At 34.7% G+C, this 12,041-nt stretch overlaps 1 long non-coding RNA gene across 1 annotated transcript in view; it reads left to right on the top strand.

The window, feature by feature from the left end:
• Nucleotides 1-12,041, top strand: part of LOC118143755 (uncharacterized) — a 335,343-nt gene that overhangs the window by 205,738 nt on the left and 117,564 nt on the right. The window lies entirely within an intron of this gene.

Genomic DNA, 12,041 nt, shown 5'->3' with positions numbered 1-12,041 from the left:
CTCTCTTAGCTCCTAAGTCATTTTCCATGCCTCACATTCAAGGATTAGAAAGGCTTTCTTTTTTCTTCCTGTGGAATAAAACTTACATTATATAGTGGATTCTTTACTTAGCTATTATTTAGTCTGTAGTAAATTCTTGTTATATAAACCCAGGAAAGTTTACATTCTTTGTATGTAAAAACCTAGAAACATTTTTTTTCTTTCCATAAAGTCTGGTGTTCTAGACTATTGTCTATCTCTGAAATAAAAAGATTCTAACTAAAACTTTGTGCTATGATTTAATGGATCTAGCACAAATGTCCTTCCCTTTTCTTTCCTATCAACAATGTCCTTCTTTTTCATCACATTATTCTCATATCTTAGTTTTAACAGCCAAGTAGCCAAATGGGGTAGGAAAAGTTCCAATTATGGTGAAGAAAAAACTTATTCCATAATCCAAAACATTAGTCTATTTTTAAAACATGTTAGCTGTATCTGCTTATATATTTTTGAATTGACAAAATGTATTTTTTAATCCATTTGACTATTTAAAAATATCTCCTTAATAATCTGATTCATTTCCAAAACATGTATTATGGAAAAAGTCCAAGCTAATATATATATTAGCTTGGATTTTATACATATATATATATATATATATATATATATATACACACACACACACACGCATATATATGCATATATATGTATATGTATAAATTTTATTTATAGCATAGAATTCCACTATAAAGTGGATATATGATTATTTCACTTATCTCCTATTCACAGTTCTTGGGTTGCATTTTAACTTTTTATTATAATTTTATATTAGAAACAGTAATGGAATTATTTGTTTACTTGTTTTTCTTCTTCACTTGAAAGCTTTAGCACTGTGCTCTTGGTACATTCACTTTTATTCTCTTAAAAAATTAACCTCTTCCGGCTACTTATTAAGACATTAACTTATATATGTTTAATTAATAAATGAATCAATTCCTTCCTTTCATGTATCTGATAAACTCTATCAATAGTATTTAACTGACTGCTTTGAGAGAGAGTGTCAGCGAGTGAGAGAAAATCATTAAGAAGAGAGATAGGGAAATAAATTATATTCTATCATATAATATATGACATTGATTTGAATATGATGAGTATGTTAATCACAAAAATCTGGTTGCCGTACCATTGAGTATGAAAATTTTTGAATTATATGTGCACATAAAACCTCATGAAAGGGGAGTATTAGAAATTCTTGAGCAATTTAGTGAACACATATGTGATTTGCCTAAGTACATCTGTATTAAAATAGAAGTAAGAAATAAGGGAAATTTTCTCTGTTCGCTGACAGCATGATCTTTTTTTAATTGTACGTTAAGCTCTGGGGTACATGTGCACATCCCACAGGGTTGTTGCATAGGTACACATATGCCATGGTGATTTACAGTCTCTGTCCCTTTCCCTCCATTGCCTACATCAGGCATTTCTCCCAGTGTTTTCCCTCCACTACCTCCTCACCCCCAACTGTCCCTCCCCTAAGTCCCCAACCCTCAACCTACCCCAGTGTGTGATGTTCCCCTCCCTATGCTTATGTGTTCTCATTGTTCAACACCCACCTATGAGTGAGAACATGAGGTGTTTGGTTTTCTGTTCTTCTGACAACATGATCTTATATACAAGGACTCCATTAAAAAAAGTTAGAACTAATAAATAAATTCAGTAAAGTTGCAGATACAAAATCAATATACAAAATCAGTAATGTTTCTATACGCTGATAATAAACTATCCAAAAAAATTAAGAAAAAAATCCCATTTGCAACAACAAAAAAGAAAAATAAACTTAAGCGTAAATTTAACCAAGGAGGTGGAATACCTGTATATTAAAAAACTGTAAAACACTGATGAGAGAAATCGAAGAAAACACAATGGAAAGATATTTTATGTTCATAGATTATAAGTGTTAATATTGTTAAAATGTCTCTGATAGTCAAAGGCACCTACAGATTCAATGTAATATCATCAAAATTCGAAAGTCATTTTTTTTTACAGAAATAGAAAAACAATTCTAGAACTTGTATGGGACCACAAAATATCCCAAAGAGCCAAAATGATTTTGATCCCAGAGAACAAATCTTGAGGCATCATTCTACCTGACTTCAAAATATGCTACATGCTATGGTTATCAAAACAGCATGGTATTGACATAAAGACAGACACTTAGATCAATGGAACAAAATAGAAAGCCAGAAATAAACTTGTACATTTATGGTCAGTTCATTTTTGACAATGGTGTCAAGAACGCACAATAGGGAAAGGGTAGTCTTCGATAAATGGTATGGTGAAAACTGATTATCCACATGCAGAAGAATGAAATTAGATTTTTATCTCACACCATATACAGAAATTAACTCAAAATCGATTATAGACTTACTGAAACTGTAAGACTACTGAAAGATAACATAGAGTAAAAGCTCCACAATATTAGTCTGGTCTGGCAATGATTTTTTGAATATGACCTAGAAGACACAGACAACAGAAAGAAAAATATACAAGTGAGACTGTGTCAAACTAAAAAGCTTCTGCACAGCTCAGGAAACAACAGAATGAAAAAACAATCTACAGAATGGTCAAAAATATTTGCAAATTATACTTCTGATAGGGTATTAATATTTAAAGTTTATAAGGAACTCAATCAATAGCAGAAAAAAACTGAATAAAAACTGGAATAAATATTTCTCAAAAGAATATTTATTATGCTTCTCAAAAGCATACAGATGCTCAACAGATTCAGGAAAAAATGCTCAGCCTCATTAATCCTTAGGTAAATGCAAATAAAAAAAAACCATAATGAAATACTACCTGTTAGAATAGCCGTTATCGAAAAAATGAAAGGTAAGTGCTAGCAGGGATGTGGAGAAAAGGAAACCCTTGTACACTGCTGGTAAAAATGTAAATAATACAGCCATTATGGAAAATGGTATGGAATTTCCTTAAAACTAAAAATAGAACTACCGTACTATCTAGTGGTCCCAATTCTGGGTATACATCCAAAAAAACTGCAGTCCATATGTCAAAGGGATGTCTGTATTTCCATGTTCATGGCAGCATCATTCTCACATTAATAATTATTAATAGTAATACATTTCAAAATAACTAAGAGAGGAAATCTCAAATTTCTCACTACAGAAACTTACGTGAGGTGCTAGATATGTTAATTCACTTGATTTATTTATTCCAGATTGTATGCATATATTAAAACATTACATTGTACCTCATAAATGCATATGACTATGATTTGTCAACTAAAATTATTAAGAAATGTAGAACTAAGTAGGAGAGCACAGGTTAATCTCAAGAACAGAATTATTTTCTATGGGTTGCAAATGCCAAATCAAGAGCGGTTTTCATTGACACAGTTGATGTTCACTGGATGATATGATTTTAAAGCTTGATAATACCCTCCGACAGAAGCATTCATTTCTCTAAGAACTTGTCAATGATGCTTGACAATCCACCATTGTCAGTTAATCCCTTCAGGTTACTAAAACAATTATTACTTTTTGAAATGGATATACTCTTGAGAAATCATTTTAATAACTGTAAGACATTTTAAATGAGAGACATAAGACTGATAGCCATGGAGAATACAGGACAGAGTAGAAGAAAGGTCATTGTTATTGGAGAATTAAGAGTCAATGGCAACAGTGTATGCTCTCCAGACTCAGTGGCTCTAAGAAGAGACCATAGGTTTATGAGTTACCTCACTAGATGTGACCTTTGATGCTCACCTCTAGCAGTGACGGTTCACACATTTTAAAGTGTTTAGATTGCAAAAAAAGTAGTCTAAAGAGAAGTGCATGCTGGTCCCTCACAAATCCCTAGCTCCAGTGCACTGAAGAGAGGTGCATGCTGGTCCCTCACAAATCCTTAGCTCCAGCTCCAACCTTCCTCCTCAACCCTGTACCTGCATCTTCACGGGTCATCAGGATACCTCTATTGGGATGTGTTGTGCAGATCTGCCAAGTTGAAATTTTCGTTATAGACTTTGCTTTTCAAATATCTATTACAATGTTTACTTGCTTAATAAATATTTCTTCAATGACAACATGTAGAAACTTTGCTTGATCTGTTGGTACCACAGATTATTATTTTTTGCAATGTTGACCTGGTTAATCATAGATTGTCAAATCCAGAGAAGACTTTAGAGATTTTCTAATTCAAACCACTCATTTTATTTTTGAAGAAATTGAGAGTGAAAGCAAATTTCACCAGGTGGCAGAAGTAGAAATAGAACTCAAGTCTCTTGACTTTAAATCACATGTACTTTCAGGTCTTATTTCTACCTAGCAATTTGGATAATTTGTTGTCTAATTTGTCTAATTACTTTCTAGATTCAGCATATTCTTCCTTCATACCCAAGAGCATTGTTCAGCTTCACAACTGAACTATATCAATATCAGCTTAAGTTACTAATCCCTTTGCTGATTTTAGATTCAATTTATGGCATGAAATTTTATTCTTTACACTTTACTTCCCTTCCTTTCAGAAAAAACACAACTGAAATTATTCAAAATATCTCTGATTGAACATGATACAGTGTTTGAATGCCATGTAGTCTACAATCTCCCTAGGAGATATGCTCAATTTAAATGGTACTGATTTCATCTCAATGCACAGAAGTCCTTGTCACTTTCTAAAATATCTTGTGCCATGGGAATCTCTTTTTAAAAAGGTCAAATATCTTTAGGGTTTAGTGAATCAATACCATCTATTCAGGGATGAACTGGTGCTTCCCTATTCATGACAGTCGATGGACACATTTATAAAAGCAATAGAAGACGTCTTTAGGAGAGTGGTGACATGTTTAAATCTCATATAGAGTTGAATACAAACTTGCTACACTTGGACAGACCAAAAGATAAAATGTCAACATATGAACTGAAAGAACAGGAAGCTTCAAACCCATAGCAGTAGAGGGATAAGTGATACAAAAGGAAGTGGATTAAATAGTCACTTCTGAATCTGTGACCACATTTCTCTCACAGCAATTGGAAGTTCTAAGAGTATGGCATTGCTACACTTTGGAAACAGTTTGGTATGAAGCTGAACAACGCTCTTGAGTATGAAGGAAGAATATGCTGAATCTAGAAAATAATTAGACAACAAATTATCCAAATTGCTAGGTAGAAATAAGACCTGAAAGTACATGTGATTTAGTCAAGAGACTTGAGTTCTATTTCTACTTCTGCCACCTGGTAAAATTTGCTTTCACTCCCAATTTCTTCAAAAATAAAATGAATGGCTTGAATTGAAAAATCTCTAAAGTCTTCTCTGGATTCAATAATCTATGATTAACCAGGTTGACATTGCAATAAATAATAATCTGTGGTGCCAACAGATCTTGGGATCTTGTGGGTTATCAATAAACGGAAAAATATATGAAACAGGTTCAGAAGTCAAGGGTGTAATGTACGGGTCATTATTCCTTTATGCTTTACAGTTTTGCTGTGCTGCTTTCTCAAATCACCTAATATTTTGTGAACATATACTCCATGTGCAACTTTGATTGGAGTAATTAGGCCTACCTTTATCAGAAAGAGAAACAAGCCCATGTCTGTGCCACAGAAACACGAAGTTGGAATTATACACTAAAATAGAACTGAATTAACTTTTGTTTGGATTATTTGAAATTCCCCTGACTTTCAGAATCATGGAAACTGTGTACTGATAATACCTGTGTGGTTTGCATCCTTCCTGTACCTCTCTGGATTATCTGTATTCACTGCTCGAACACCTTTAGCAATGGGAACTGAGGATTTCCTGAAGCAGATCATTCTCTTTTTAGATAATTTGCACTTTAGGAATTTCTTTTTTTATGGGGTTGGAATTACTTTTATTTTTAAATAATTGATCAATTAGTTGTCTACTTAGGATTTTGTATCATCTTGAGAGGCATAAGAGATCCTTTTTCTTCTCTGGTACTAAAATGAGGTACAAGAAAAAGAAAATTTTGGGTGTCCCCCTGAGGATAGAATATATGACCAAACATTTTCCAGTATCACTGATACTAAATGAGGCCAACAGATTTGACCAAACGGCTTCCTTCCTCCAAAATATACAAGCAGTCTGAACATCAGAGCAAAATTTACAAATAAATATATGTTTCAGTTCATTCAAAGACATCCCCAAAAGTCCAAGGAGGTATCAATGCTGGGTGGAGGCTTTTTCGTTTTCTCTCCTTAACAGGGGAAACCCCACCTTTCCACCAGCTGCTGGATGAGTTATTTTAATGTCTCCGTGGAGTTCTTCCTCTCGTCTCAGCCCATGCAACTCTCCCTCTTTTAGTCTTCTTTTCCTAGGTGGAGCAATTTGTTTTTGAGCAGAAGGAATGGAATAATGAATTTGCATGTATATCTGAGCATATCTCAGGACGGCAGAGAAGTTCCCAGGTTTGTCCAAGACAGAGCTGGTCTGCAGCAGTTGGGCTAGCAGAAAGCCACCTGGGCAGGGCAGGCAGAGAGCAGGTGATCAGTGCAGTGTGGGCTGCAGATAAAGCAGAGTCTCAATAGGAACCCCCTGGGGGTATAGGCGGGACAGGTGAGGTAAAGGGACTAAAGAGGGAATTCTGAGGCTTCTAGGACACAGGTTTCCATGGAAAGGTTATGCCAGCCTGAGCTGCAAGGTTGCCGAGACACTGCTCTGGGTCGGTGTCTCATATAGAGCTCCACAGATATTCTCGAACCTGTACTATCCACTCACAAGCTGCAGTCAGGGACCTCAGGACAGCCCCTTCTTGCTACAGTCTCCCTCTCCACCTTCTTAATGCTGTGCTCACTTTAAAGGAGAGAAGCTTAAAGGGAGTCCATAATTTATCACTGAGCATGTACCTGAAGGGTGCATTTCAAGTTGAGATCCTATAATTTCATAATTGGCATAGAGAGATCAAACTGGAGCCATTCAAGTCAACCTTTTGGTCTTGCATTGTGACCTTGCATAAAGTCAGGACTCGAGTGGAAGCCCTGACTCCCATTCAAGTTACAGGTCAGTCTGAGGCCAGAATTTAACAAAGTGTAAGACTGGAAGAAATCTGAGAGATAGTGAACAAAAGATGAGAGAACATGAGCATGGACATTTTGTTTTGTTGTTTGAATACATCTTCGTGAAAGATTTTGGCACAAAACTTCAATTATGGCTGATAGGTCCATGACAGTACTGGTGGTAATACATTTTTTAGTGGAAAACAAGTGTGGAAGCTTAGATATGTAAAAAAAAAATCATAGTAAAGAATCAATATCATCTACTCCAAGACCTAGAAAGGGCCCAGAGTGTTGGAAATTTCCCTGGGATTTTTTTTTTTTAACCTGCTCATTTGCTTCTAAACACACCAGCATCTTTCTAAAATGCTACAGATGAGGTGAAACAAACAAGCAAGGAAACACATGGTTTAAAAAAATTGGTTCACTGAGTATGGCAGGGAAAATGCCTTCTTACAGACCTTAGGGATTCAAACATTTAAAAAATGTATTTCAAAGATGAATGTCACATTACATTACTGTTTTCTAGTATTTCTAGCACTGCAAGTAGTTAAATTTCCTTTAGGTTTAAATCTGACTTTGTGGATTAATCTGTGAATCAATTATAAGTCACATTGCAACTATGAAAAATATGTTTTAAAACTTTAGAATCATCCATTTATAAATATAGTTAGTTTTTACATTGGGGAATATCTTTGGTTATCAATTAAATACATGGTTGATAGAGTTCATGTTTAAAATTAAATGCTTTTAGAATACAATAAGATCTTCGTAAATGTCAAGTTGTTAGTCATTAAAATGTGATTTGGAAGAATAGCATGCGTTGTTTTCAGTGGTACAGATTCAAACAACAACATAATTGCAATAATTAATAGGTTTCTCATTAAAACTTCAGAATTACTTTTCTTCATGGAGTAAAGATTCCAAACTTCTCCATAAAATGTTGTTATTTGGAACTGCTGCCACCATTTTAAGTCTTCAATCCACAATAATAAGAGAAAGAAAACCATCTTTCATGAAGTAATAAAACTATATGACAAGTAATACAGGGAAAAAAGCAAAATTCTAAGATGCCATATTATTGAGTACAGATACTCAACTTTAATAACATTAAAAAATGCATGTTATTTCAGCAAGAAGAAATGCAAAAGGAAGCACAAATTTAGAAATTAGACCCAAATTAAATTTCAGATGCAATTTGAATAAGGTAGTCCCCAACTTACAGTAGCCTGACTTGTGATTTTTTGTCTTACGATGGTGTAAAAATAGCACTCGTTTTGAGAAACTGTGCTTTGAATTTTGATTCAAAAAAATTTTTTTTTATATGGGATTTTGCTCTGTCACCCAGGCTGGAGTACAAGTGGTATGATCTCAGCTCACAGCAACCTCTCACTTGCAGGTTCAAGCGATTCTCATGCCTTAGCCTTCCCAGTAACTGGGACTACAGGTGTGGGCCACCACAGCTGGGTAATTTTTGTATTTTGTATTTAATCTACTAATTGTAGATTAGTGTAAGGCATATTAAATGCATTGTTAGCCTTTGTTTTTCACTGAAGGTGAGTTTGTTGGTATGTAATCCTATCATAAGACAAGGAGCATGTGTATAGAGATTATGGCTATAGATTCTCAAACTGTATGTATGAATTGTACCATGGTAATGGGAACATGATGTGGGGAGAAAAAAGTATTTATTTCTACCTGGAGTCTTGGAGTTTTATTACAGGCAGTTACAAAGACAGTACAGAGTGGCCCTTGTATCTTTCATTCTGTTTCCCCTAATGATTCCATCTTATATAATTATAGTGCAGTATCAAAACTATAATAGGAAACTGAAATTGGTACAATGTCTATCAGCCTGTTTTGTGTTTCTATAAAGGAATATCTGGGACTGGGTATACTTATAAGGAAAATAGGTTTATTTGGCTTATGGTTCTTCAGGCTACACAAGAAGCATGGTGTCAGTACCTGCTTCTGGTGAGGGCCTCAGAAAGTTTACAATCATAGCAGAGGGTGAAGGGAACCTGGTACGTCACATGGCAAAGAGAACAAGAGACAGAAAAGATATCAGGCTTTTTTTAAAAAGGAATTTCAACTTTTATTTTAGATTCATGGAGTAGATGTGTGGGCTTTGCATGGTATATTATATAATGCCGAGGTTTGGGGTACGATTGATCCATTCACCCAGGTACTGAGTACAGTACCCTATGAATAATTTTTCAACCCTTCTCCTCCCTTCCTCTCACCCTCCACTAGCAGTCCCTAGTATCTTTAGTTGCCATCTTTACATCCATGAATAGCACCCAACATTGAACTCCCACTTAAAAGTGGTAACATGTAGTATTTTGTTTTCTGTTCTGCATTCGTTTAGGATAATGGCCTCCAGCTGCATCCCGTTGCTGCAAAGGACATGATTACATTCCTTTTTTATGGCTATGTTATATTCCATGGTGTATATGTACCACATTTTCCTTATCCAATCCACCACTGATGGACACCTAGCTTGATTCTATGTTATTGCTGTGAATCATGCTGTGATAACATACAAATGCATGTGTCTTTTTGGTAAAACCATTTATTTTCTTTTGGATATTTACAGTAATAGTATTGCTGGGCTGGACAGTAGTTCTGTTGTAAGTTCTTTGAGAAATCTCCAAACTGCTTTCCACTGTGCCAGAAGTAATTTCCATTCCCACCAACAGTGTACAAGAGTTCCTTTTTCTCTGAAGCCTTGGCAGCATCTGTTTTTTGACTTTTTAATAATTGCCATTCTGACTGGTGTGAGATGGTATGTCATTGTGATTTTGATTTGTGTTTCTCTGATGATCAGTAATATGGAATATTTTTCATATGTTTGTTGGCTGCTACATTTTTCATATGTATGTTTTCTTTTGAGAGTTATCTATGTCTTTTGCTCACTTTTTAATATTTTGTTGTTGCTGATTAAGTTCCTTTTAGATTCTTGATATTAGACCTCTGTCAGATGCATAATTTGCAAATATTTTCCATACTGTAGGTTGTCTGTTTACTCTGTTGATAGTTTCTTTTGCTGTGCACAAGATCTTTAGTTTAATTAGGTTCCACTTGTCAATTTCTGTTGCTATTGCTTTTGAGAACTTAGTCATAAATTACTTCCCAAGGTCAATATCCAGAATGGTGTTTCCTGGGTTTTCTTTTAGGATTATGAAAGCTTGAGGTCTTACATTTAAATCTTTAATACATTTTGAGTCAATTTTTGTATATGGTAAAAGGTAGAAGTTGAGTTTTATTTTTCTGCATATGGCTAGCCAGCTATCACAACACCATGTATTGAATAGGGACTCCTTTTTCCATTGCTTATTTTTGTCAACTTTGTTGAAGATCAGATGGCTGTAGGTGTGTGGCTTTATTTCCAGCTTCTCCAAACTGTTTCCTTGGTCTATGTGTCTGTTTTTGTACCAGTTCCATGCTGCTTTGATTATTGTAGCCTTATAGTATAGTTTGAAGTTAGGTAATGTGATGCCTCTGGATTGGTTCTTTTTGCTTATGATTGCTTTGGCTATTCAGGCTCTTTTGGTTCCATATAAATTTCAGAATAGCTTTTTTTTCAGTTCTGTGAAAAATGACCCTGGTAGCTTGATAGGAATAGTGTTGAATCTGTAGATTGCTTAGGAGAGTATGGCCAAGCATTTTTAACTATATTGACTCTTCCAATTGATGAGCATGAATGTTTTTATATTTGTTTATGTCATCTATGATTTCTTTCAGCAGTGTTTTGTAATTCTCCTTGTAGAGATCTTTCACTTCCTTGGTTAGATGTAGTCGTAGGTATGTTATTATTTTATTTTAGCTATTGTAAATGGGATTGCATTCTTGATATGGCTCTCAGATTGAATGATTCGGGTGTGTAGAAACGCTACTGACTTTTGTACATTGATTTTGTGCCCTGAAACTTTACTGAAGTAATTTATTCATTCCAAGAGGCTTTTTGCAGAGTCATATTTTCAGTTAAGTGAGATAATTTGATTTCCTCTTTTCTTTTTTGGATACTTTTATTTCTTTCTCTTGACTGATCACTCTAGCTAGAATTTCTCAGGCTGCTATGAACAATCAGATAACTAATAGAGCAACAAGTCACTCATTATCATGGAGATGGCATCCATTCATTCATGGAGAATCTGCCTCCATGAGGCAAACACGTCCCACTAGGCTTTACCTCCAACACTGGGGATCATGTTTCAGTGTGAGCTTTGGAGGAAACAGATATCCAAATTATACCAATGTGCATGTGTAGTTCTATGTCATTTTATTATATGTGTATATTCATGGAACCTCCACAGTCAAAATACAGAACTATTCTATCACCACAGAGATCTCCCTGTTGCTATTCCTTTAATCACACCTGCTTCTCTTCCCTAACCATCCCTAACCCCTGACGACTCTATTGTTTTTCATCTCTATAATTTTGTCAGTTCAGGAACGTTATGTAATGGAATCACACAGTATGTGATCATTTGGGAGAGGCTTTTCTTTTTCCCACACAGCATAATGCCTGTAGGATTTAAAGTGGCTAAGTGGTGTGTATCAATAGTTTGCTTGTTTTTATGGAGCAGAATTATTTATTCTAATAATGGCTTTTGGTTCATCTGGATTTTGGCTACTGGCATGGTATCTTGCTTTAATGAGGTATAGGAAAAATCTTTTAGATATCACTAATACATTGGAGGAGTTCAGTAGATAGCATAAACTAAATACTAGCAGAAGTAGAAATATATTTCGAAATCTTTCAGGCTTGTGGAGCATAAATACTTGGAGAAATAAACGAGTAATATTTAAATATGTAATATTTAAAACCAATCTTGATTTGAAATTTAAGATTCAAGAGATGTTAGAATAAGTATTATATAAAATACTAATAATAATATAAGTAGAAGAACAAGGTTAGATTAAATTGTTTTTAATAGCAATCAGACTAGTGAGAAGGATATGTTTCCTTTACAATCACTGTGATTTTTTTTACTATGCCGTAATTAAATGTTCAGGCTCTTCATTAAA

Source organism: Callithrix jacchus, chromosome 11 (genome assembly GCF_049354715.1).
Source record: "Callithrix jacchus isolate 240 chromosome 11, calJac240_pri, whole genome shotgun sequence".
NCBI classification, from domain to species: Eukaryota; Metazoa; Chordata; class Mammalia; order Primates; family Cebidae; genus Callithrix; species Callithrix jacchus.
The sequence above is the reverse complement of the archived record's forward strand: the minus strand, read 5'-3'. Positions and strand labels throughout refer to the sequence as shown.